This window comes from Harmonia axyridis, chromosome 1 (genome assembly GCF_914767665.1).
Source record: "Harmonia axyridis chromosome 1, icHarAxyr1.1, whole genome shotgun sequence".
NCBI classification, from domain to species: Eukaryota; Metazoa; Arthropoda; class Insecta; order Coleoptera; family Coccinellidae; genus Harmonia; species Harmonia axyridis.
The window spans coordinates 68,446,281-68,472,425 of NC_059501.1; the positions used below are offsets into that span (position 1 = coordinate 68,446,281).

Consider the following 26,145-nt stretch of genomic DNA (forward strand, 5'->3'; position numbering starts at 1 on the left):
GAAAAAATGAACTTTTCCTACAACTGCTATGGAAAGTAGCGTATTCTTCATAGCTCACTCAATTTCAAAACTATGTAGTGCTCATACTGGGAGAACTATTATTCCACTCGGAACTTTGCCCACACCTCGCTTGGTAGACCAATAAAATTGTTTTTTTGGAAAGTCGTTTCTATGGAAACGGAATAAATGAACAGATAAGGTCTGTGAAGGCCATTTTGAATTAAATTAGGTACATCACATGAATTATTCAAATTTGTGCAGTTGTAGGAAAAGTATTGTGTGCAGCATGTGGAGAATCAGTATATTGTGCAACATGCGGGGAAGTCCTACTTTTATCACATATGTGGAAGTTTGTGACACGAGCTTGAAAGTCGAGTGCCGCAAACACACGAGTGAGAAAAGGATTTTTCCACATGTTGCACACAATACTTCTCCTACAACTGCACAAATTCCAATAATTCAAGTAATGTAACTAATTAAATTCAAAATGGCTTTCGTTGACAGTATCTGTTCATTTATTGCGAAATGGAGAATGCGCCGGAACCATAATTTTATCTCCTCAACTAAGGTCCCTGATGCAGAATTGATATCTCAGTTACCCTTTTGTCATCTCTAATTCCTCAAAAAGAACTTCTTATATCCACTCATTCTTGACTAATATCTACTAATTCGGAGCTAATAGGAGTAGGCAGTCTTTCAGGCTCGAGCCACAAACTTCGTGACAAAATTTGAACTTTCCCCAGTTATTGCACAATATACTTTTTCCCTTTTAAAGATATCGTCCCAGGACGTCTAGAATCAAAAAGTCTATTCTTTTATCATGCAATTAGTTTTTGACATTTGAAGTAAAATCCAAATAATGGGATATTCATTTTGTGGTTCCAAAAGTAAACTTCAATAAAACTCACCTTCATTTAAATTATTGAACAAATTTTTATTACAATATGGACAATGCCATTATGATTGAAACACAACATTCATTCAAATATCCTGCGCTTGATCTCTTATATGACTCGATCCTTGTAAGGAAATTTTTGATGACTCGCCCACATATTTTGGCCATTATCTCACCAATGACTTGAAGGAAGTTGGTTTTCAAATCGTAATATTGTGACGATTTCAAACACAATTCTTCTCATGACCCAAAATCCAAAGACAATAAATCATAAGATGTTGGTGGTTATTTAACATCGCCGAAAGGAGAAATTACGTACTTATATGTTTTTTACAATAAAGCCAAAACGCATCGTGTTTTTGCACCATTTTACTTGACCCACATTTTTTCAAGGCCAAAAAAATCTGCACTTTCCTCACTCAGTCCACCAGACCAAATTGCACATCATACACTTTTTAAGGATTAAATGGTCTCTCAGCAGTAACTCGAGGATGTTCCGCCATTGTAACTGATTCAAAAATTTGCTCTTTAGATGATTCACCTCTACACAAGATTGTCTGTGTCATTTTAATTTCATTCTAAATGCTTTCTTGAATGATCTCCAACTGAAACGTTTCCATGACGATGATATCACCTCCTCCATTAATTAAAGAAACTGACGTGCGACGAAAACTGTAAAGACACGACTTTTTCTTCTTCTTGATTCAGGAATTTTGACTATTAATAGCGAATCTTTGTCATCATTGTCTTCTATGGTCATTTTCATAAGTTCATCTCGTCTACATGCACCGGAAACTCCCATAATTATTACTACCTGTCAATAAAATAGCTCAATAATATTTACAGAGGAATTCACACAGGTTATTCACCTTTCTCCTCAAAAATATTTCATCTGGCGCTTCATAGAGGAACAAAAATACTCAATTCGGTTTCAAAACCGCCGATTAGCAACACTCGAAGATACGCTACGGCGTTTCGGCCAAAAGTGCCGCGTCGTCGTACTCCCCCTCCTCCTTCTCCTACTACAGCCGACGTCGTCACATGATAAACACGCGCCGAATGGGAACTTTTCCAATTTGAAATTCCGCATTATATATCGAATTACGGCGATCGAGGGGGCCGCGTTCGGCGGCGCATAATTTGCATTCAAACGAGATACAAAACTTGCCGAATCGCAGATCGGCGAAACGGGGCCCGTAACTTCCCGTCCGCGGCGTTATCGGGCCGATTCCAGTACGGGGGCGCCACTAGCAGTCGAAGGTCGATGTTGCGTGAATAGGACGCGACGTTCCACGCTTCCCGCTCGGCTCTGTCTCCGTGTTCTGGGTAATGAGACTGCGATGTTTATTGGTGCCGGAAAAATGGAGATACGGGAGTTCGATGCAGGCAACGACTGGCTCTGATGGACTGTGATTGTTGTCGCTGGTCGATTTTTACGTATCGGGTGTTCCGAATTCCGTTGTCTAGTGAGAGGATCTCAGTATCCCTCTGAGCTAGGGCGCATTATCGGGATCGATTTCTGAGAGAAATAAGAGGGATTACCATCTCGTGGTTTTTCGCGTATCTGTCAAACATTAGGTACCTATCCATTTCTCCTGTGGCGCTCCTGCGATGACCAAACTTTGTACGAAGTACGAAGTTGATCCTTCATTTAATCGTCTTTCTCTTTACTAAGCATATAACTAGAGGCACTGTACGAGGGTCGATTATTTTTTCCACGAAATTATTGATTTTCCTCTTTGTTGTGCGGTTTTTTCCCACGAATATTTTAAAAAATATATCAGTGCTTTGTACATTGAACATATCAGGAAGTAACGAAAAGTTACCAACAATTTATGGTTCATATTATCCTCCATGTTTTGTAATAATTAAACTCTTTCAAGTATTTGGATATTGTATATCAATCAATGTTCCTCTTTACATCAAAAACACCGACGCAAATATTGTCATAAAATGTAAATTGAAGAAATTATGTGAAAACCCTATAAAAGTCGGTGGTTGTGAGAAGAAAACAAATTTTTACACTAATGGATTCTGCCTGTAAAATATTTCTGTTTCATATTCATAGCACCAGTAGGTAATGAAGAAGTTGCGAGAACATTTCATTTCACGCCACTTTCCAATTTTCTCTTATAGCTTGAAAACAGTTGAACTTATGAGGTTGCGGGTTTCACCAAATTGATTCTCTCAAAAATCGGTCCCGGAAATGTGGCATTCATTATTTTTTCTAGTTCAAAGGGATTCTGAGATCCCCTCACTTGAAAACGACACCCGATACTGCTTTAAAGCGAAATATTTCTAAAAGCCTCAAAGGCGACTAGAAGCAATTTAGTGAAACGAATGAATAGTCGATTTCTCTTAAGAGGAGTTTATACCACGTGGCATTTTCGTGATCTGCTGAAGTTCAACTACTCTTCTCTCCTCAGCATTTTTGAGATTTCACCACGTTTCAGGATGAGTGAAGAAATGTCAAACCTTCCTCTGATATACCATCCTCTTCTACCACTACAAGATTTCGAAATACGTTCGTACGTCTTGACAAAACTTTTTGTATAATATTTTCATTCAAAAATTAATGAAGAAATAAATGTTTGATCGGAAAGTTATACCATGTATTTATTTTCTCCCCAATGAAAATTCATGTGATTCTATCATTAAATTTCTTCTTTAAGGACTTCTCGCGATGACGAACTCTTCAAAATGAATAATTGTGAAATGCTCATATGGAGCGATGGCATAAGATCTTCGTCTCTTCTTTTTCTTCTTCAACCTGCATTCGTCCACTCCTGGACATAGGTCTCTTTCAACAGCTTTCATGCCTCCCTATCCTGTGCCACGTTTATCCACGTCTTACCAGCCAGCCTCCTAATATCATCCACCCACACCGTTTTTGGGGCGCCCAACACTTCTTTTGGTTTCTCTAGGTCTCCACAGCATGGCATAAAATACAGCGTACTAATTTTTGAACGGATCGCTGAAACGGTATAAACTCCTTTTTAGGGTGTACCTTTCTCACTAGGTTCTTCAGTGAGGGTTCATTTTGGTTCTGTGCCAAAATCACGTGCCCAATTCTTTCAATTTTTGGATGTATTAATTGGGGCCACATTAAAGATGAGGTTCATGCCACAATCAATTCAAGACTTCAAAGATGGAATTCGTGAATTTATTGAGGACATACAAATGTTCGCAAATGTGCGAATTAGTTATGGAAAAGTTCATGAAAATAATATGATGCTGCATCCGTAGGCATGGCGGCCATTTGGATGATGGCATTTTTCATCGTTAATGGCATACCTTCCTCTTTACAATGAAATAAGTATCCATTAATTTCTCTCGAAATATACTCGGTTTTTCAATATGAAAAGGAACATATTATTGGAGAACCCGTTATTTTAACATTCACTTAAGAGGATCATTCAGATTCGATTTATTGATATAGGATTCCCGGAATTTACTGGAATTCGATGAAATACGATAGAAGTACTGACTTCGAACCGGGAGCTTTTGAGCGCTTGTCATTCATGCTTCTATTGGTGTCCACAGAACTGTTGTATGTATCTATCATATGCAATAGCGGATCAACATATAGGCGCAATAAGCGCGCACTTTGGGCTCCGGGAGCATTGGGGCCCCATGACATGAAAATCATTTTTTCGATTCCATTTCATTTGCGAGATATAACTAAGAATTACATTATTTAATGGATTTTCAACAGCCTGTATTTTTTCAACCTAGTCCAATCGGAAATAGTTATTTTCCTAACAAGTGTGGAAAATGATACTTTTTCGCAAGAGACTGCAGTTGTTGAATGCGGAAAAGGCACTTTCCAGTTAGGAACAATCTTTTTCCTACTAGCGTAAATGAAACACTTACACAGAGAGTTTTTGTTTTGATACCTACTGATACCTACTCAGCCGCATAGAGAAACGTTTGAATTTTATGATTAGCGCATAGATACATGCCAAAATTTTATGATTGATTCAATATTTGCGTGCGGGAAAACCCTTGCTATTTTCTTTCCGCACGCCTATCCGTGCGGAAAATATAAACCGGGCTTTTTTTCGCACGAATTTGGAAAAGTCCGACTTTCCAAACGTCAATGCGTGTGGAAAGTAATACTTTCGAAACGCTAGTAGGAAAAAAATGTTTCCTTTGAACTCAGAAATCTTCGGTTGAAAGATAATCACAAGTCAAAGACTTACTCTGTATACGTACAAAAATGTTATCAATATGGAGGACCTAGGAGGATAAGACGTTCAAGGAAATAGTGCCGGTTTTCCTTGTTCCCTTCAATCAGCGAAGACACGAATACATCGGGCGAACCCGGAAAAGACTACTTTAGCTCACTTGCATTATTCAAATCACATCTATCGCCGAACTGTACTCTAGTGACTTCGCAAACTCGAAAACTCATTCGAAAGTTACCATCATTATAATATTCATTTCCTGTCTCTGGGTCTACGTTAAAACTTCTCAACCTCGACGGGGATTTTTGCATCAGATGATGACCCGCCTGTTAAATATTTGATGGGTACGAAGATTACGAAGACTTCGTAATTCCATCACCCCACAGTGTTTACCTGTTCCAGTCTCATTCGATGACGCTATCATCTTTCAAAGAATAGATTCAGATTAAATTTTACTGAGATAGATTGTGTGAAGTTTCTTCAAAAGTTGAACTTCAATCCTTGTTGTGGTTGTATAAAGGGAGCCGGGGGAAGGTTGAGGAGAGTTTATCAGGCAGAAAACAATTGTAAATGCTGATAAAAGTCATACATGACCCGCTAGAGCACCAGATTTCAATCCTGTCGATTATTTCGTTTGGGGATATTTGAAATCCTTACTATATTCGTCTGGCATATGGAATGTGCAAATTCTCTTACAACGTATCGAAGTTGCATGCAATAAGATCTGTAATAATCCATAATAATAAAAATGTTTCATTTGTTCATTTATTTTTGTTCAGTTATTTATTCTTTCTAATTTGTCGCAACATAAGCCATGCGTTTCTGTATAATATTTAAGAAATTTTGTCAGAATATCTGGAAATACAAATATTCAAACAGCGAAACAAGAAAATTTTCCAATTTAATCTCAATGCACGATTTTTCTTTCTCAATGCAGTATGTAAGGAGACTTTCTAGAGACAGTATAAGTGGGTACTATCGAGAAGTGCGTCAATATTCATCAATAACTAATTGACTTCTCAACAAGTCAACAATTATTATAGATACAGAGCAAAGATTTTAAGTCAACAATCATTTCAAACATCAATTCAATTGGTACTGAATTTGAATGACTACTCAATATTTTCAAATATAAAAGTGATCAAGACATGTACGCTCTGTTCGCAAAAACATACACCAGGATTAGTTGACCAAAGCACCATTTTCCTGAAAAAAAAAGAGGAAATTCAATTCCATTGTGTTTTCAACGCAAATACTGAATGTTTACCATTTCTATATATGGAAATACTATATGCGAGTTAAAACGATTAATCCATTAGCAACAATATTATTAACTACAGTTTTCATTTGTTTTGTCGGTATTCAAACAGATTTGAATTGAATCGTTTATATAATAACCTGAAACATTCACTACCCAAATGTGATGAATAATTGAACCTGAAAAAAGCAATTTCATCTATATGAAATTGCTACTATCTAGATAGGAGGCATTCATCTGTTCGGTCATTTGTCGATGTGGCTTTTCGATTGTTGCAATACAAATGAATTCGCATTGGATTTATGTCAAAAGTGGTTTGTAGCTCATTCAAGGAATGATTGTATTGGTTTATTCTTAAATTGGCACACTAAATTTTGCAGGATACTCCGAAACGACGGGATTGGCTTTACACAGCAGGCTTTCACGGTTCAACAAAAATTCAATGTCAACTCCAACACGCTTTCTGAAAGAAATATGTAAACATGTTGACTGAACAAAACATGATTTTTCACTTTTATTTCCTACTTTTGCCGAATACTCGCCCTTTGGTAATATACTAACTGACAAAGAAACTGCAACATCCAGAAGTGGCTTTTAAAATTTTAATTTTTTTCTGGTAAAACATAGATAGTATAGCAAGGAGTAAATGATTGTTATTTCGAGAAATCGCTAACCGTACGAACAGAAATCCAACTACTGTTATGAGATGTTGTCAAGCGTGGTTTGATAAGGCCCAAAATCGAAGAAGAGTATGCGACGGACGTCGAAGGGGCACGAGTGAAGTTCAAGATCGGCGTCTAAGACTTATGGCCATTAGAGACCCATTAGCGACAACTAGATCTTTGGCTGATGAGTGGTTAGGAGAACAAGGACATACTGTAACTGTCCGAACGGTTTACCGCCGAATAAGGTCTTTTGGACTGCAGCATTACCCATCCCATCGTGTGTTAGCTCTGACGGTTGAGTATCGCCGGCAACGATTGCAGTGGTGCTAGGAAGGTCAACATTGGAATGTCATATGGCATCAGGTCGTCTTTTCTGATGAATCTCGATTCTCCATGGGTGAACATGATGGCCGAAGAAGGGTTAGACGATGTCTGGGAGAAAGACGTGAACCTCAGTTTGATGTTGAGTGTCATGTGCCCCGGACAGTAGGCGTTATGATATGGGGTGCTACCGCACATGCAAGTAGGTCACCTCTAGTATTTATTCGAGGTAACATGACAGCGCTGCGTTACCTTCAAGAAATAGTGGAGACATATGTTCTCCCTTACCTCAACCGGCTCGAGAATCCAATATTTTAGCAAGAAAATGCCCGATCTCATGTAGCCAGAGTTAGTTCAAACTTTTCCGAAGTGACCCATTTGAATCTTTTGCCATGGCCGCCCAGATCCCCCGATCATTCGATGGGATAGCATGGGTAGAAGTCTTGGAAATTGACCCCATCCCTCACGGACTTTTGCGGCTCTGAGACATGAAGCACAGGTAGCTTGGGATAGTATGCTTCAAAATGAAATGGACCATCTAATTGGATCAATGCCGAGACGTGTTGGGGAGAGCATAGATAATCGCGATGAACAAACACATTATTAAAAAATTTATTAGAAGGAAATTGTAAACCCATCATTTTTTTCCTGTGAGACCTCTCAGTTTTGAGCTTTTACAAGCCAAAAGAACCACATGAATGGATGAGCACTCAAAAGTTCCTGACAGCAAATCATCACTTCACAAGTTTTTTACAAAACATGAATTCGTTTCAAAGGTTTCTACTCAAAGTGATTGTCGGGTAAAATCGAATCAAGTGATCCTATTTTCAACTTGTTTACGACTTGACTATCAGACAAATAACGGACTGTCTGTAATGGCTAAAAATTAAGATGAATTCGATGTCTTTAGGTTGCCATCAATTATTTCTCTTACCCGATGTTGCAGACCAATTTAAATACCCATCAAACGAAGTTTATAATCCGAATGATCAAAAGGATGGAGATGAATTTATATTACAGTGCTAATCCTGGAACCAGATAAGAAGTTATCCCAAAGAATAATTTTTAATCCTTCCCCCCGCTAATATTTCAGTCGTGAAGTAGCATACAATCACACTTAATCACAACATTTTCCTCCTTCTTTCGAGTAACTTAAATGAGCCATCACGAAAACCCCAGACAAACTAAATATCTGCACCGAGTAATCTTGAGTGAAGTTTAATTACTGTACTCTGTTTGAACTTCTACGAGAAAAATTATAATTTTAAATGAATCTTATCACATTAAATACCGTGGTATCTAGTAGGAGATAGAGGATTAGTGCAATGATACTTAATTAATTTCCTTCATGCACTAGCGCAGCAATGAGTGGGAGGCTTTGAGGCTGCAAACCACCTACCCCCTTAAAATACCAAGAATTCAGAGGAAATTTGTGAATGAAAAGAAGATTATGTCTCTAATGAATTTTCGTTTAATATTTATAACCCAGCATTATTTATTGCAACTTTCAGCAAGTTCAACGTATTGAACTATATTGAAATATATTATATTGAAGGATTTCTTGGGGGTTGCTGCTCAAAAATAATCATAAAATTCGAATTCTATTGCCACCAGGTAGTAGTTCAGGAGTTGACCACCATGATACAAAGAAATAATATTATTTCTCTGCAATAAGTAATATGGTTGAGCACGTCTAAAAAATACTTCCTAATACCGATGAAGTTGCCGATGGATCCTGGGATTGCTCGGTCATAAAAAATTTTTTTTATATCGTTTATTGAAATTCACAATCTACTCTTCACAAGTGAATGTGGTTAATTCAATATGAGATGTAGAAGTTAACAAATATATTGACACTTCTCATTCCCAAAACTTCAATCAAAGTCAATTTGGCCATATTTTCTGTAATCTCCTTCTGTTGAAAGGGTTTTCTGATAGTTGGTCTATGAAGCTTTTTTATGCCCTACCAGATTTTGTTGAATTTTTTTTTGGTCGTTTTTTTATTTCATCATCAATCAAGAGGATTTTCAAATAATTATGTATGGTTAAATTGGATACGTACCATGGTGCATCTGTTAACGATCGGAGGATTTTGGATTGCAGTCTCTGTATTATTTGGATATTTGAGGCCTTGGCACATCCCCTCAATTGAATTCCGTATGTCCATATTGGTTTAATTAAAGCTTTGTAAATCAGTACCTTGTTTTGGAGGGATAGCTTGGATTTTCTGCCTGTGAGCCAATAGATTTGTCGGAATTTGATATTTATTTGGGTATTTTTAGATTGAATGTGTTGTTTCCAGGTGAGGCGTTGGTCAAATTGTATTCCTAGGTGTTTGGCTTCTGTTTTCACCGGGATTTGATTGTCATTCATTTCAACTGGTGGACACATATTCGTTTGTTGATGCAACTTTATGAGCACACACAAAACTATTGTATTGGTGTCCATCCTGTACAAATTGGAATCAACATTTGATACATTTTTGGAATCAGCTCAGCTAGAGTAATCGGAAAATTGAAACAAAATGGGGGTGTTCCATTTAAAAAAAATGACGGTGACGTCATTACTCTAAAGTAATTCAACCTGTTTATTAGATTATTATTTTAAAATACGGTAAATTAAAATAAAAAATCGACGTGTTTCAGGATTATAGAGGGGCACTACGGGGATATCGAAAAACGTTGTCGACAGTTGTTAAGTGAAACCATCACTTGAGTTTTTGAATAATGTAGAATAATTTCTGATGACATTTCCAGTGGCACTCTATGTAAGAGAGTTGGTATCAGCATGATTATTAAATTAACAGGACGTTACTCATCAAACAGGATTTAGGTTTTTACGAAAATTAAGTGATGGCTTTATATAACAATTGAACGAAGTAACAAATTTTTTGACAATTCTGGCACTAGCCTACCACTTAAACAAAAAACATTTCCCAGCAAGACTCGTTATTCTTGTAGAGTGTGATACATTGTTGAATTCGTGATTTTTTTATCACCTCATGAGGAGAAGCAATATGAACCATAAGAAAAAAAATTGTCTCCAGAAACGAAAGAGTTATACAGAAAAAAAGGAAATATCAATTTTTAGTTTTTTCGAGATATCTCGAGAACCATTGGAGATATTTTTGTTCTGTTAACACCAACACACTAATCCCTAAATAACGAAACTTTTTTGTGATTTAAGCCTCCCTGTATCTCTAACGGTTTCTGATAGGTATCCCTGTTGTAGTGCACCTCTAAATAATTCTAACCCTATATCAATATCAATTCATCTTATCAATTCAGTTCATAGATATATATCGTAGATAGATGAAATTCTAAAATTCATACAGATATCTTGAGAAATAATATCTGGAACCAAGAGTAAAACTTTATAAGAGAAATAATTGATAATACATAAAGCATTATTTATGTTACTATTTATGAAGTCCGATGATTTTGAATATCCGTAGATTATACGGTTCAATACTACGGGTTATTGTAAATTAGTATCATCCATCGACTCGGTATATGAATCTGCAATGCAATTATTCGAAAAGCGTTAATTAACAACTGACCCGAAGTTGTCGGTACTTGAAATCTGTTCAACATTCATTTGAGTGATCGCATGGAATTTGAGCAATCAGATATCAGTGTGTCGAACGAAACATGGAATTTAATCCTTTGATCGTTTACACGTTCGAATTCATCAGTCAGAAATTATCACGTCCATAGATATATTACTCCTGTTTCGAACCATGGAAGCGACGTTTTGGATTATTACCACGTCATTAGATAAGTCCAGCATAGATGACAACGCCAGCGCCATACCACTATTTTTTCGTTGGTGGCAAGCTTAAAATGTTCTGGTAAAAATTTCAGAACATGTGAATTCTTTCTCTACAGGGTGTATCAGTTTTAATCCTTAAAAATTTAATGGGATATTCTCCTCGTTGTCCTGATTCGAAAAAATGTATATTATATACCTCTATCTCGATCCCTAAGAGAGATACAGGGTGTTGAAGTTTAAAAGAAAAAATCATTTTTATGCAATAGCTTCCATAAAAAAGCTTGGATTCAAACGAAATTTTGCATACGTACCCTACTCCCTAAGGGCTATTTCATGAAGATATTTTGGGGGAACATCAATGGCGTGCAATTCGGCCAAATTTCAAGTATTTCGAAGAAAAAAAGTATACCGCTGTATTTTTGAAGGAATGAATGAAGCAATATCGAACTGCTTGTTCAATTTGGAGTATAATTTGCTTTTACAGAACAAAATTTGAAATTCCAGATCCAGAGATTATTAGATTTCCGAAAGATTTGCTAACTCGAAATTGGCTACAAATTCATAATTTAGTCAGCCACGAATTGAATTCGGTAATATCTCGGAAAGATATCTTGAAACAATAGATTTTATTGTTTTTTTGACAGATACGTTCACTTAATGCAACAGATATCCGAGATATTATCGAAATCAATTCGTGGCTGACTAAATCATGAATTTGTAGCCAATTTCGAGTTAGCACGTCTTTCGAAAATCTAATAACCTCTGGAACTTGAAATTTTGTTCTGTAAAAGCAAATTATACTCCAAATTGAACAAGCAGTTCGATATTGCTTCATTCATTCCTTGAAAAAAAACAGTGGTATACTTTTTTCTTCGAAATACTTGAGATTTGGCCGAATTGCAAGCCACTGATGTTCCCCCAAAATCGAAAATGTATTCATGAAATAGCCCTTAGGGAATAGGATAGGCATGCAAAATTTCGTTTGAATCCAAGCTTTTTTATGGGAGCTATTGCATAAAAATCATTTTTTCTTGTGAACTTCAACACAATGTATCTCTTTTAGGGATCGAGATAGAGATATATAATATATATTTTTTCGAATCAGGACAACGAGGAAAACATCACATTAAATTTTTAACGGTTAAAACTGATCCACCCTGTATATTGAACGTTAAGAGACGCTACACTTGTTGTTTAAAAATGGATAAAAACGAATTTCGTGCATTTATGGAAACCCCAACGAACAAGCAAAGCAATGGCTTGAGAAGTGCTCTGCGGACTCTTATCCATCGACAGTGATTAAAAGGAATTTAAAGGAATAGCTGCACACTTGCCCATATGGATTGAGACAATATGTAATAGAAGAGTTGGAAATATTTAAGCCCTCGAAGAATGATAGGATCGACACGTTAAATGCCTCTATAATCACCTATTTCCCTCCTTTGTTTTCCTTGGTTGATATTTGACAACATTGCTTCAGTGCATTTTACTCCTATTTTCTAACACCTCTTTCCTACATTTCTCTCGTCGGTTTATTCCGCTGTAGTTCATTTGGCCCTGATTTGACAGTCCCCCACGCATGTGTTCTTCGTTAGTTCTCCGAGTTTTGTTGTTATATTTTGACATTTTTAAACCATTTCACACTAAATGTGAATGATGACCAGCTAACTAGATGGCTTTTATGAAGATGTTTTTTTATATGAATTAGGACTCACTGCGAGTTACCTCACATACTCCATTCTTTTGTTTTTTCTAGGTTCGGTGTGTTTTTCTCATTGTGAAGGTCTTCCCAACTAAATGTAGGAATGACAACTTTTTAGCCATTCTTAAAAGACTACACACAACGTACCTGTTTCTCCATAATAAACGGATAGAGTAATTACTGATTGTCGTATCATTGCTGAGGAGTTTTCTGATCATTTTGCTTCCATTTTTAATCCATCTAATATAATCAATCTTTTCAAATTCGCTCAGAAATATCAAAATTAAGAATGTTATTGCATACCTCCTGAAGCTGTTTTGAAAAAAATTAAAGATCTGCCAAATAAACCTGCAGGAGCGGATAATCTGCCAACGTTCTTACTGAAGAATTGCGCTACTGCTTTCGTTGCTCCTCTTCACAGGCTGTTCAATAAGTCTCTGAGTGATGGTTGCTTTCCGACAATCTGGAAGACAGCTTTAATTGTACCAATTCATAAATCGGGAAATAAACAACTTTTAGAGAATTATAGGCCAATATCTAAATTGTGTATCATAGCTAAAATCTTCAAATCACTCATATGCGACCATCTATATAGCGAAGTTAAGAACATCATTAACGTCGAGCAGCACGGGTTTGTGAGGGGACGTTCTGTTGAGACCAACTTATTTTTATACACAAATTTCCTTCTTGAGCCGATGAACGCTGGCTTTCAGGTGGATGCTATCTATGCTGATTTCAGCAAGGCCTTTGACAAAATTGATCATGGTATTTTAATTAGAAGGCTTGCTGAGGTTGGTGTACATGGTAATCTGCTGAGATGGATAACTTCTTATGTTAACAACAGACGTCAATCGGTGGTAATCGGTGATTGTTGCTCCTCTTACAGGAATCTTACTTCTGGAGTACCACAAGGGTCTCACTTGGGACCTTTGCTCTTCAATATTTATGACAACAATATTGTGCAGTGCTTCAGATTTGCTAAGTTTCTTATGTATGCTGACGACCTGAAGATTTTTTGTGCCCTATCTAGTTTATCAGATTCGGCCAAGCTTCAGGAAGATTTGAATAGACTCTTCAAATATTGCCAAGAAAACTCTCCTTTTCTCAATTTCAGTAAATGCCATTTCATAACATTTTCACGCAAAAAAAATATCATCAGTGCCCAGTATGAGATAAACCACATTAAGTTGAATAGAGACTTTTTTATAAAAGATTTGGGCATTCTATATGATTCTAAGCTCATATTCGATCACCACATCAATTACATTTCCAAAAAAGCTCATAAGATGCTTGGCTTCATAATAAGAGTTTGTAGATATGCTCACCTTCAACGTCCCATCATATAACACGCGAAATAAATTTTTATTTAATATAAGTCAAAGTTCCACAAATATTCGTAAGTAATTGCACAAGTGCATCAAAATTACCGATAATTTTGCATGACAGCGTGTTGTCATAAAAACTGCATGAGTTCATTGTAATCATTGACCTGATGAAATTAATATCAGATATAATTTCAGACAATTCAAGGAAAAGATAAAACAGTTATGAATGAAAATAGAACCATATAATCGGGATGTTTATTTTGGATGTAGATTGTAGATATGTAATTTGAATTTGACGTTATTTCATTTCATATCTGTATTGCTGTGATGTAGTCGGTGTTATTGGAATTAAAGATTATAGTTTTGTTAATATTTGTAAAGTAATAATATACCAGAAATCTGCTGAAATCCGGGGCCTTCTGAACCACCTTGAGCCTCGGGCACCTGGACGCACGCACAAGCGTCCAGTGAACAAACCGGTGCTGATCCATCTCCGAGGAAAAGATCGGATCATAACCTCTCCTCGGGCTAATTGAAACGAGGTAGCAATGTACACAGACAACCCTAATGGTCGTTACTCGACGAAAGTGTTACAATAAACCATTTAATACGTCCCCCAGACACATTCGGAGCATTCCACACCCCTCCATATATTCCACGGTTCGTCGCATCTCTCCCAGGAGGGCAAATATATCGTGTCGCCGACGTCTAGTCAGGTATGTCGAACACTATTCTCGACGTTCCGATCCTAATTCGAAGGCCAATAATCAAGTATTCAACACCTCCGCATTATCAACGCCCATACCGATCCACGGAACCATCCATCATCAGAAGCACCAGAATTGGTCACTCCACATCGGATACGACATCGCCAGCCTGCGAAATTAATCAGGGCCGGCGTCGCCTCGGCCTCGCCTTCCGCCCTTTGGCGTTTTAATCATTTATGAAAGAAGTAGTTCGTTTCCATGTGGGTCCCGTGAAAGTGGGAATGGGAGTGGAAGCGCTGAATTTAATAGGACCAAAATCTAGTAGGGCCAATGAATAATGAATCGGGTGCAGGGAAGAAACCGGGCGTCGCGTCTGGAATCGATTCCATATTTCAGTTTGGAAGGTGGAGTTGGACGGTGCAAGGATTTTCTGCTTTGCATATTGACTTTTCGTTGTTGATGATACTACCGGTTGAGGATGGGGATGGTAGCTCGAATTGGAACAATGGCGCTGTTCGAAAGAAACTGACAAAGAAACTGCAACACCAAGAAGGAACTATTTAAATTTGATTTTTTTTTTGTACAAGATAGATAGTATAGCAAGGAGTAAATGATTGTTTTTGGAGAAAAAAATCTTGAAGGTTATTCATATAAACAATTTCTTTTCCTTTTGTAGCCGTTTTTCGCAAGTTTTTTTAAATTTAACAACAAACCAGCAATTCCAGGAGATCCAAAGTCGAAGTTGTTGAAATGCCTAGGGCACGTGTACGAGGAATTTAACTCCAGCTAAATGAATTTGAAACAGGTTGAATTATTGGTCTTCGGGAGGCGCGGTTGTTATTTCGAGAAATCGCTAACCGTACAAACAGAAATTCAACTATTGTTATGAGATGTTTTACGGACTTCGAAGGGGCACAAATGAAGTTCAAGATCAACTCGATCTTTGGATGATGAGTGGTAAGGAGAACAAGGCCATCCTGTAGCTCAGCTCAGCAGTGCAAAAAGTAGTTCATGAGCAGTGCTCGTCACTACGCTTAGGCACATTCACATCATTGCTGTACGAGGAAAAATGTCAGGTTAGGCCGAATGCCAGGAGTTGGGGCGACATATAGCGTCAGCCGCGAAGGCAGATAAAGGGCCAAAATGATTTCGAGATGAACAAAAATCGGCTAATCTGAGATCCGGCGACTCGATATTAGATAGACCGTGAATGACCCTGAGGTCACTAAACAAGGGACAGTTTCTAAGGATTTGGTCGCTGTACTGTGGGCGACCACAAGGACGATGTTCCTCTTCGACCAGACCCAGCCTGAACAGATTACCTTTGGAAGGACCATGGCCTGAAATAAAATAGGCCAGAGGGAAACTTGGGTGAAACCAAGGGTTGTTGGAAATAAAATGAACAGAGGGGATCCAGTCGAAGGTACAACGACCCGCGTCAGACGTCTCCCAGTCCAAGAGAAATGGCGCAGTGAAAAATCCATGGATCCTGTAACAGTCCGAAAGGTTTCCCGCCGGATAAGGTCTTCTGGACAGCAGCATCTTTTGTCACCTGTGACGGTTTAGCATCACCGGCAACGATTACAGTGGTGCAGAGAACGTCAACATTGGAATGTGGAATGGTATTAAGTCGTCTTTTCTGATTAATCTCGATTCACCTTGGGTGCACATGATGGCCGAAGAAGGGTTAGACGAGGTCGGGGAGAAAGACGTGAACCTCAGTTTGAAGTTGAGCGTCATGTACATCGGACAGTAGGCATTATGGTATGGGGGCTATTGCACTTGAAAGTATGTCACCTTCAGTACTTTATTCGAGGTAACATGAGGTTACCTTCAATAAATAGTGGAGCCATATGTTCTTCCTTACCATAACCGGCTTGAGAATCTAATATTTCAGCAAGATAATGCCCGACCTCATGTTGCCAGTATTAGTTAAAAAATTTTCGAAGTGACTATTGTGAATATTTTGCCATGGCCGTCCAGACCCTCTGATCTTTCGCCCATAGAACATATTTTGGACATCATGGTTAGACGGCATAGTAATTCACCCCAGCCGTCACGGACATTGGCGGCTCTGAGACATAAAGTACAGGTAGCTTGGGATAGTATCCCTCAAGAAGAAATAGATCATCTTATTGCATCAATGCCGAGACGTGTTGTTTTTTCCTGCAAATTTCAATAATTAACTCCTCACTATAATATCTATGTTTAACCAAAAAAAAATTAAAATTTAAACAGCTCCTTCTGGATGTTGCCGTTTCTTTGTCAGTATACAAGGTGTTGCAAAATAAAGTTAATATCGACAGTTGAAAGGCGAAAGGGCATATGCGAAACTAGGCAAACTAGACAAAAACATTGCAAATATCACAAAAAAATTACAAGAAATTGGTTAGTGGAACGATTGTTCTGTAAAATACTCATTATATTCTATAAGTGTATCTCCGACTCACAGCGCTCACTTTTATAAAATATTTTAATCGCTTCTTTAGGGTCACTTACTTAATTTTGAAAATTATAAATGAGGAACATGACAGTTTAATCAAGTTTAATTGAAAGCTTCTTCATTTGAATAATTTTGAGGTGGTTTATGTGCTGACGTTATTGACATTTGTCGTCGATTGGTACTCATTACAATGGAGGCAGCTTCTGTTTCCGATTATTTGATGCATCATGAAACTATATAGTCGACTATGTTCCTTTCAAGGCTCAAGGCTTCGCCCCTCCCCCATTTAGCTATTTGATCTGTCATTCATATATACTTTATAGTTTGATCTCTTGATTTCATTTCTACTGACGCTTGTTTTTCTCAAAACTTTATCACCTTGTTTCTCAAAATATATTCGTTTAATGATTTTTTTTATATTGCTTCAAAAATCACCCCCTCAAATATTATCAGGTCCTAAAAACCCATTTTTTCATAAACCTGCCCATCTTTTTGAATTTTCATCAATAATTGAATTGTTTCAAAACTTGTTATTCAAAATATAAAATTGGGGTAAACAAAATATCCACCCATCAGTCGATTTTGCAAGAATCAATAGTAATTAGTGAGCAATACATTTGTAACAATTGGATGTGTCGATTTGTATAACGGAAACACGAATTTGGATTATCAAATGAACGAAAAAAGTTATATAACATACTCATCCGATACCATATAATTACAAGAATCGATTCATTTTTATGCTTGTGACTCCATCGTTCTTTCATTTCCATAATAATTTGTAATGCAGAAATGCACAACTCATTAAATTTCACATGCGATTTCAGAGCTCAAACAAATTCCATCCTATCGCTTCAAAGGCCGTGGAACTATGGTGGATATGAATTTTTTTATGGCTGCCAACTGAGAAGTTCGATATGATAGTCAAAATAAAGGACTGCAAGAAGCTTTGAATTCCTATTTTTCGAATGAAATGCAGCATATTTTGTGTTATTTGACTCAATTTTCATTTACGCTACACAAAGGCACATGTAACAGATATTAAATTCTATAATATATGAACTGGAACATGAGTGGAACATAAAGGTAACATGCTCCTCCTCATTTATGAAAGAGAAGAAGAATTAGTATCTTCTCGACCGTTATTGTATTCGATGGAATGTGCAGGAAAAAAATGAATTTCCATTCAAACTAGGATTTTCGCATTCTGTTGAAAATAATAGATTTCAATTAAATTTCATTCGTACCGATGTCTGCACAGGTTCAATATTATTGAATTTCCTTCAATTTAATTCCTTTGTTTTTAATCTTTCAATTTTATTTTCAAAGACCTCTTTTGTTTCCTGGTGAAGTACCAGAAATTGGCCAATAAATCACGTAATATCTATATCATGTATGTACCTATCCATGTTATTCAAGTGACAAGGAAATATGGTCGAATGCAGCTTTTTTCGGTAACCATAATGCAATATTTATATATATTTTTATTTAGATTATCCTTTTGATTTCTTTCAAACTCTAATCATCGGACAAGAAGGCTCTCCTCAAGTGATCCATATCCTTCTCGAGGTAGTTTGTCTCACACATTAGGTTGGGGAAAAGAAGTTTTATATCTTGTTCGTTATTGTGACATCGGATCATACTAAGTATATGGAGTTTTAAAGGTACACACACCTTGTGACATCGGATCTTACTAAGGATACGGAGTAAAGGTACACACACCTTTACAACTCCGTATACTTAGTATGATCCGATGTCACACTAACGAACGAGATAAAAAACTATGATACTTTTTCCCAACCTAATGTGTATGCCAAACTACCTCGAGAAGAATATGGATCACTTGAGGCGAGCATTCTTGTCCGATGGCTTTAGCTTGAAAGAAATCAAAAGGATTATCTAAATAAAAAAACATATAAACATTTCATTATGGTAACCGAACAAGTCCACATTCAACCATATTTCCTGTGTATACAGAGTTTGAGAACCGACTGCCTGATTGTGATGTTGAGGATAACTGGAGCTCATTTAGGGGTATTCAAAGGAAAGCAACATCTGGAGTATCGATCTACACGGAAAAGAAGTAAGAATGGATGACATCAGCATTGATGGCTTAAAGAAGGAAATAAAAAAATCAAGACCAACAAAAACATAACACTGTCAATGGGGAGATTGGAAAGACTTTCGATTGGCAAAGGAAGTGTGGACAGATGTACAGGAGTTTGAGAGTTACAGATGAAACATGATATCTTCAACATACATAAACAAGTTAAAGAGCTAATAGGTACCAACATAAAATGACCTCGTAAGCTGCTTTATAAAGATGGAAATCTTATCGTGGATATATTGAATAAGCTAAAAAGATAGGAAAACTATATAGGAGAGTTGTTTGATGACAACATATCGGAAGGTAGTACAACATTGTACTACCGGTCCGACGACATGAGCAAACTGGAAAGAGCCATAAGAAATGCAAAGGATAGGAAAGCGTCCGGGCTAGATGGAATACAATCGGAAGTGCTGAAACTTCTAGGTATAGTAATGGGAAACAATCACCTGTATTTTTCTTCAATAAAATATAAGAAATAGAAATCATACCAACTGAGTGGCTTAACGCAACCTTTGTGACTTTTCCCAGAAAGGGAAATTCGAAAACATGCTCCTACTATAGGAAGATTAGTTCACTTAGCCATGTCCTGAAAGCCTTCCTTCGGGTAATACATCACATAATTCACTTTAAGGTTGAGGAACAAATGTGCGAAATGTAATTTGGGTTCTGCAATAACCTTGGAGCTAGAGAAGCATTGTTCTGTATCCAAGTCCTCTTTCAGAGATGTGTGGATGTAAACCACCCTGTTTATATGTGCTTCATCGACTTTGAGAAGGCGTTCGTCAGAGTCAGATATGATGAGATGATGAAAATGCTTCAACAAGTGGGCATAGATGACAGAGACCACAGGATAGTTAAAAACATCTATTGGGAACAGCCAAACGACCTGACGCAAAAACAAAAAAAATCTCTTGGGCCGAATTTCCATCACGACAATGTCAAGCGGAAGAGATTGTGGTCGAATTCCAGGACGACCAGAAAGGTGTTGCTGTATATCAGGGAGCAGCTCTACTATGAGCTGCTCCCTTATGATCATATGATCAATTCTGCCAGAAAGTTCAGAGGAACTTTCGAATTGCTATCTTATTATAATATCTACATTGCATAATCTGAACTGGGTCTGGGATCTATTGTCACTTTTTTCGAATATTCTTCTTGTATTCTCCCTGAGGTTTTCAATAAGCATTGAAATTTTTATTTCTCCTTCAAATGTCGAGTTGCATAAGGATTAAATCGGTAGCTTCGAAATGATCAAGAAAACAAAATTTAGGATAGCCATCCCTATCAGGTTTTAACTATTAACGAACTTGACCGCGGCATTCGAGAGTTATTTTGACTACGGCAAGATGGATCTAATTGAATTTGACCACGGATTGGTTATCAGTGAGCTGAACCTTATACTCAAAATTAAAAAATACAGCCATCCTGATCCGATTTTACTACACTATGCTCGAGGAACGAAGGTTCGAAATTGAGAGCTTGAAAGGGTTGTAAAAACTGGTCTAGACTTGCAAAGTTGACTAATTTTCAATTATGAATACAGACCTAATCTACCCCAGAAAGGGCTAAAATTCATTATACCAAACACGATAGGAACTACTCCGATATAAATGAAACAAAGTGAGAGTGGAAGGATCTACAAACAGACCCCCTCTATTAATTCTTAATCAAGTCAAACCCCAAAACTAGGGGAAGTAATGGAAAGGATGAATCTGAAGTGCTATTCATATTACGTTTTATACGCCTGCAGGCTTTAAGCGACTATCCTTCGTTCACCATTGGTTTGTGAACCTGGAAATTTATTTGGGATCTCGTTAACCGCAGGAAGTATTTGACAAATTAGTATGAGGTAGGTGATTATTTTATAATTGCATTAACGGTATTGGAGTATATGAAGTTTACTTCAGGGCTGACAGAATTGTATTTCACTACGAATTTATCATCAGTGAGTTGAACCGTATCATTTCAAACTATCATATCAATTTATGTTCGGGAAAGGAATGCTCAAAAAGAGTGACATTAAGTTGATTGACTTATTTCTATGTACATGTGTTAAAGGCACGCAGTGCGTGTTACACCACTTATGATATTCGTGGCTTGAGAGAAAAAAAAATAATATATTATTAATTATATATATAATTAATTATCTATAAATATATTGCTACGAAAAAACACGACACGTGTGGTCAATCTGGAACCAACGAAAAATATCAAAGACGAGAGAAAAGAAAGAGAAAAAATTAAACAAAGATAAATTATTATTATAGAACTGAAAAGGATTATTTGGCAAAAAACTCTTACCCAGGGTTTCACAAATTTAATAAAATTAAAATATACAAAGATCGATCCTTTGCAAACCCTAAACAAATAATATTGAAATAAAAACTCAACTCAAAAAGTTTTTAATGAATTACTGTGCTATTAGGATGGAACCTCTTCTGTAGATTATTTTCAGCCTTCTAAACACCAGATCTTAGCAGAAAGCTATAGTAGTCCAATTCCCATTCAGCGAAGTTGATTCAGGAACTAAAGTGGTTCAACGTAGGTACGTACCATTCCAACTTATATATCTCATGGAAGTACTTCTTGATATTTTTCCATCCCAAGACAGGTTTCTGTTGTTCCAATCCCACGGGAGGTGCGAGAATGCCGACACAATTCTCGCCGAAAAATTAAATTCTAAATCTCAAATTGAACGAGTAATGGCTGAAATCTAAAACAAGTTACTTATCTTTCCCGAAGTCTCGATAATTATTGAAAATCTTTCAGAAAATTCTCTCTGTTTCCTTCTCTAGATACGCGCATCCGCATCCTGACCAATGGCATACGAATTGACAGTAGCGTAACATTAATTGAATCGTGCAAAATCTCTGCAAGACTTTTTCGAAAAATGTATCACTTACTTATTTTGCTGGATTCTCTAAAACAATGAAGAATTCTTCACTTTGATCTGTTTGTTCTATGATGTTGTCAAAAAGTGTCAAATGTTTTATTCCCATTGGGAATAATCATTTTGCTGTCTAAGCAGGAAAAGTAATACTCAAATGAAATATGATTGTCGGATGGGGACAGATTTAAATAGTTAATTTTCAGCCTTCGTTTCGTTTATTTTTATGAATAAACTTCATCAGGACCTGCAAGAATAAAAAATCTATTACAATTCGGAATGAACTGCAAGTGAGGAGCAGGGGCGAAAAAAAACACAATGATGATGTGCAAAAAGTAGGGAAATTCTAAAGGTAAACAAAGGTTAAAGGACGCAATTGTTGATGAGAAAAATGGAACTTTTCAGACGTGTTGATTTAATTTGTCTGAACATCGATGATGCAGAATTATATGGCAGGTTTCTGTTAATATTTGTTTGTGATGGAAAGATCACAGATAAAGGTTCACAGAAATTGTGAAATTTATCGCAAATACATAGACCTAATGAAGAAGAAAAGATTGTTTGTTGCGCAACTGTAAAATGCATTGCCCGAAATAAAGGCTGTCATACCATAGGTGGCATACCAAAAAAATTGGCAGATCGTCAGCAACTATGTTGGTGAAAAATGGAGAAGATTTGCTCACCTTTAAGGGACATGGAGGATGAAGTATCCAACCAGGTCTGAAAAGTATAATGAAAATCGATTATATAAGTATAAACATAAGCTATTCGGTTCATCAACCATCGAAAACGAACACATTTGGCAAAATCCCATGTATAATTGCGAATCATGTGCGACCCTTAAAAATATGCAGGTCACAGCGTGCATCGAACTTTTCGGGCTTTGGCTGGAGCCAATATGACTGCGCTGAAACGACATGGTTGTTGAAATAGTGCATCTATTGTTGGAGGATCTATACAGGGTGTTTCATAATATATTTGCAGGACTTCAGGATGTGATATATTTTATATATAATATATGGGCAGGACTTGAGAATGTCCGTCCAAATTTCATTTGATTAAATTCTATTTCTATAAATACTTCTGATCCTTACCGATAACAGTCTATATCGTCTCCAAAACCAAAAGGGACCTATAACTGAAAAACAATAAAACCCACATTAAACTAGTTATCTATCGAGAAATTTGCATAACATTCTATTTGTATTCATAGTATTTGTTCAGTTACTGGAATTGAAAACTGCTGCATTCGAAATATTTTACATTTGAATATGCACCTTTATTTCTAGAGCTCGTATGAAGGTTGGTGCATCCGTACTTTGAAATTGAAATCAATATCCTAATGATTTCAATATCGGAAAAGACGTTAGTAGTCCAGTAGATATGTACATTTTACCTGGAAAAATTCCGAACCTACTGAAACTTCTGGAGCTATAGGATGACTCTGTCAAGTTATCAAGCACGAGGACCCTGTGCTAATTTGAGGAGGGTCGAAGAACCTCAACATTTTCTGACTTTTGTTTGTCTTTTTGCTCATTACTTTTAACCTAATTAGTTTTCCGTTTTTACCGAAAAGTTCAGTTTCAAAAATGCAAAGCATTCAATTCCCTGTAATTTTGTAACTATAAACTTTCTTCTTATTCTATTATCAACCTAGAATAATAAAATATTCCGATACAAATTAGAGGAATTTTCTCAAAATGGAAAAAAGTTTTGGCCCTCTAGCTATCAATTATCATCGGTTCTATGGTAATTATCGTAATCATTTATCAATATCGACATACTGAAACATAAGAAGGGGGAAAGTGTTGAGGGTAGCTTTGACGTAAAGCCTGTTTTTGTGAAGTGTTGTTATTTGAATGCTATCGTGGCATGTAATCACCTTAATGTAAATTCCTATGAACCCATAATTATTCTGAACCTCAATAATCAGATCAGTTAGTGAAAAGAAATTAATTGAAAAATATAGTTGGAATAAGAATAAGTTTTAGAGCATTAAATTAGGTAAAATTTTGTGAACTCTATCCTACCGAGATACAGCCGATCAAAATTGAAGGAATTTCCTAAAAATGGAAAAAAATGGAGTTTTACATTCCTTCCCATCGCCAGTGAATTAGACTTCGGTGCTCAAAAATGAAATATAATTGATAGAGGGTTCCAGCTACATAGGATGGTTTGGATGACATCCAGAGAAGCAACATTTCAGGTAGTCCGCCAAAACTAAGTGGACTTCATCAAAAGGCATTTTGGGAGTAATATAATATTCTTTTTTGATGGTTATCCTATAGTGGGATCAGCTCCCAAAGCTCCAAGGAACGTTATCGGCGTTCTTTGTTGAACCTCTCTAATAAGTTTGTGTTTCCCAAGTCAAGCTCCATTAGCACCATCACGCGCAAAATTTCGCTCCAACAATACAAATAAGATGAATGTTATAACTATGCTGAAGGATGAACTGAAAACCAATGGGATCCAAGTCAAGCAGGCAGTAGAAAATGCTGATGCCTTGAACGTACTGGCTTCCCGAGTAGTACGATAGTGTAGTCATTACAGGGGAAAATATTGATGTTCTAATGCTGCTGAATGCTTCGGGGGTTTCAAAGAAAAAAGTTTAATTCCAGAAAAGGGGATAAGGTAACATCCCAACTGTCCTTTATTTTTCCCACTCTTTCAAACATGGGCCCCAGGACATACTTTTCCTGCAAGCTATAAGTGGGTGCAACATCACCTCAACACCCTATGGTATTGCCAAGAAAATGGTAATAAAGACGTATCAGACATGGTTGCCAACACCACAACAATGGATGCTACTCTAGAACAGCTCCTCATGTACGCTGCATGGTCATGACTAGATGCATCACCGCTGGCTGTCACTGAAAAAAGCCTGGTCTGATGAGCTCCGCTGTATGCAAGCATTGAGTGGGCCCAACATGCGAAAACATCCCTCAGCCTGACACCTTCGACGTTGATACTGACGACGAAGGTGAGGAGAATCTCACCTTTACACCTCTAGACATGACGAGGATGGTGAGGCAACCCTCAAGCGCTCCAAATTGTTAGTGGCTCCAACAACTTGTGAATAAATTGTACACCTCTGCTTGCATTATTGTAATAGTACCCTCTTCAAATGGCATTCCATTGATAGCCCACTATGTGAGTGTGGTGTAGAAGAGACCATTGACCACTTGGTGAATGATTGTCCGATTTATAAATTTCATGATGGTTTCCAAGCTATCCATTCAGTTTTAGATTCTTTTTTAGAATGGGTAGTTAACTTCAAATCGATATAATGAAAACTAATATTTAGTACTCCTTTCTGCTTCTTTTTTTTGTTTTAGGATCCAATTGGAAATTATAGAGTCGTCAACCGAAAAGAGAGGATAAAGAAAAATTTTGTTTCGGTTGAAGAGGAAGTCCTTCAATATAAATTATGTCAGCTTATTCTGTAAACGTTTACACAAACCAGTCACTACACCGATACGGGGAGACAGAGTTTTTGCTGAGGTTTTTATCTGTTCTCTTGTATCATACGTTGAAATGTATGATGCCCCGTTACATTTTTTCTGCTAATACTGAGATTCATCGACACATATGCTTGATTGTTTGAAATTAATATTTTGTATTGCTCTTTCTCAAAAGAATATATATATATATATATATATATATATTGTATATACTACCATCATTTTTATTCCCACCATTGTTCTCAATTAATTCTAGTTATTATTTATTCATTTCAACTCGTTGATTTGATTATTCTTTATCAATTCCTTCGGCATTACAAAAAGAATGTATAGGACAGGTCAAAATGAGATAAGTTCCCAGTAAAAAGAAAATGAAAACAACTGATCAAAATAAACTAGTGCTATAAATAAGC

The 26,145-nt window shown here is 36.8% G+C and overlaps 1 protein-coding gene across 2 annotated transcripts in view; it reads left to right on the forward strand.

The window, feature by feature from the left end:
- Positions 1–26,145, forward strand: part of LOC123677403 (protein artichoke) — a 294,809-nt gene that overhangs the window by 106,357 nt on the left and 162,307 nt on the right. The gene's annotated exons all lie outside the window — the stretch shown is intronic.